Below are 3,152 nucleotides of genomic sequence, written 5' to 3'. Positions count from 1 at the left end.
AAAACTATGTAAATGAAAAATGAAATACAAATGGAACCATACTTATGTCAAAGTCAAAGGATTGAAATTACAAAAATCAATGTTTTGCCCAGATTTCTCTACCTGTTCCAGACTCTCCCAGTTTCCATCCCAAACCGGTTATTTGATGAGTGGAATAAAGCAATCTCAAGATTGCCATGGATCTTTACAGTTATCAAGAGAAAAAGGAGGCTGGGGTTTGCCTTGTTGGTGTGGCCCAGAATATGAATCAAGAGAAAAAGGAGGCTGGGGTTTGCCTTGTTGGTGTGGCCCAGAATATGAATCAAGAGAAAAAGGAGGCTGGGGTTTGCCTTGTTGGTGTGGCCCAGAATATGAAGCTCAATGGAAAAATGTTGAGATTGGTGTTGTGCCGCGAGTTCCTGTGCAGGCCTTGCTGGCGGGCGGCGGGCGGTTGAGTAATTTGGTGAGAGCCCTTGGGTGAAATCTGTTCTTGCAACATGGAGGCTAATCTAAACATACAAACTAAACAAATATGTTAAAATCTTAAATTGGTTGGCTTTAATCAGATTGTAAAAGATAATCATTTTAAAAGTATTGATGAGTTGAAAGAATCCTTTGGCTGGGAGAGATAGGACTTATTATTATTATTGTTTTTTACAAATTGTTTGTAATTATGAGTTATTATGATCAAGAAATCAAAAACAATGATGATTTGACTGAACTATGTATTAAAGCATATAAGTCTGAACTTTCAAGGGGATGAATATTTAAATGATACAATTGTATTAACAATTTGGGCAGTCATTCTACTGATTAAATTAAGGGTAATTGGGAAGGAGAGGCTCACTTTGTTCTGGAGGATGAAGAGTGGGAAAGTATATGTGCATCTCATTGGAGAACAATGGTGTTTGGAGGGAATTATTTTGGGAAAGTGTGTCTCATTTCTTTATAACCCGGTGTCAAAGTGCCCATTACTCGCAAAAAAATGCAGACTGTTGGAGAGGATGTGGCAGCAGGAGGCAAACCACTATCATGTGTTTTGGAATTGTCCTGTTGTTCACAAGTTTTGGACTGAGATAACAAAGCCTAACAGACAATTTATGACATCACCATCCCACTGGATTTCAGGACTATGTATTTGGGCCTCAGGACTCCTGCCATGAACACAATTGGCAGCTATCTCTGGAGCATCCTCCTGGCTGCAGCCAAAAAGGCGCTTACAAAAAAATATTGCATTTGGTCTTAATTTGAAAATGGACAAATTTGACAGACTGTGGACTAAATGGGACGTTTACTTTGGGTTCTGTGTGCCATGATTTTTCTTTTCTTTTTTTTTTTCCTTTTCCATTTATGGCTGTTATCAATTTGAATAATACAAACATTTAAATAGTAATAGTAATCCAATTATAAGGGTCACAATCTCAGCTGCTCCTTTGGTACTATACAATATTTTATCAGTCCTGTGTGTGACATGATTTATAAAACCTTATTGTAATGTAAAACAGCACAATAATCAGCACTTTTACATTCAGGTTTGGGTCATACTTTTTGGGTTATAGGTTGAACTGAAATTATTTTTGTTCCTAAAATTCTCACAATTGTAATGTTTTTGTTCTTACAATTATATTATGACCTGAATAATCACAATCATTGTTCAACAGAATATTCATTACATCCCTAAGCTCCAGCCTGTAATAAATGACAGTAGTGTTTTTCAAAGGCACAAGTGTGAAACCATATCTGATGGCGATTCAAAATTGGGGATAAAATTATCAACAATTATTCAAAGAGAAGGATATTTGAGGTGAGAGGAAGAAGACACTAGCTTAAGATTTCAATACAGGTATCTTTAGTGAACATAATTTGCTCAAGCCTTCAGTTGAACACCTGAAGGTTTAGAGACTCTGTTCCAGGAATGTTGATTTTATGGAACTTCTTGTCAAACGCAAAAAAATACACTTGTGAATCAAAAGAGCTTCACGCAAAGATTCACTAATTAGGAATTGAATTAAATGGGCAATTTCATATTTGAGACATTTTTGAGACCACTTGTACCCATTAGGGGTCGAGGTGACTGGAGCCTATCCCTGTGACTTAAGTGGGGTACACCTGGGACAGAGACCAGCTCATCGCAGGGTTAACAGAGACATAGACACATCGAGAATTATTCACTCTCACGTTCATTCACTGGGGCAATTAAGTTGCCAAATTACCTAACACTGTCTTTGGACAGTGGGAGGAAGCCGGAGTACCCAGAAAGAACCCACGGTAACACAAGGAGGACAAGTAGACTTCACCAAGAGAGATCATGTGATGATCAAAGGAATTGTTCATTGTTGTTAAATTGAATTGAGTTTGTAGCTTAAAGATATATTTTACTGTTTTGGTATATAATCATAGTTTATTTCACTGTTGTGGGGCCCTGTTAGAAAGGGACTGTTAGGAAGGAGCCACCAGAGCCCAGTGAACTCCCAGGACACTCTTTCATCCCCCACCTGACGCACCCTTAGGCGGGCCATTATATTCACACAGACACTCAGTTTTTATATTGCAACATTGATCCAAAAAAGGTTGCTCTGTATGTTATCCCAACACAGCACTGTAAAAAGCAGATTGTGCAGAGAAGATCAGGCTAGCTGACAGCAAAGGACAGAGGATACAAGTTATTAACAAAGCATTTCTTCGGTTGAATTAAGGCTTCCACTTTACTTAAAAGGAAAACAGGAGTATGTCTTGAAAGTACAGTGGTGACAGTCATCAGAGAAGTGGGGCACTGAGCTTGTGCTGGCCTGGTGTCAGAGATCACCTGCCTCTGTAGTTGTGCACTCAATTTAACATCCAAGCCCTGCACATTTGTCAGGGAGAGCCAGGCAGAGGAGCTGTTAACTGTTATTCCAGCCTGTCAACTTAGATCTGTGTCACACAATGCCTTGTAGGGCTTTCCTGTTTATGACACAAGAGGGAAAAATAAAGTGTGAGTAGGTGGCACATGAGAAGGGGGCATGCAGACAGACAAATCCAGATATATTAGACAGGGATGAGACGGCTGCTTTGCATCTGTCACTTTTGGGGAAATAGTAAAACATTCTTATAAGGGATTCAAACTCACAAAGTGGAAATGTACAAAGATTATTGCTGACTTTGATTATAACGCCTGCATTCAATCTTACTTA

This window comes from Eucyclogobius newberryi, unplaced genomic scaffold (assembly GCF_026437365.1).
Source record: "Eucyclogobius newberryi isolate DKJ021-1_F unplaced genomic scaffold, fEucNew1.0.hap1 SCAF_16, whole genome shotgun sequence".
Lineage (NCBI taxonomy): Eukaryota > Metazoa > Chordata > Actinopteri > Gobiiformes > Gobiidae > Eucyclogobius > Eucyclogobius newberryi.
Note: the sequence above shows the minus strand (reverse complement) of the source record.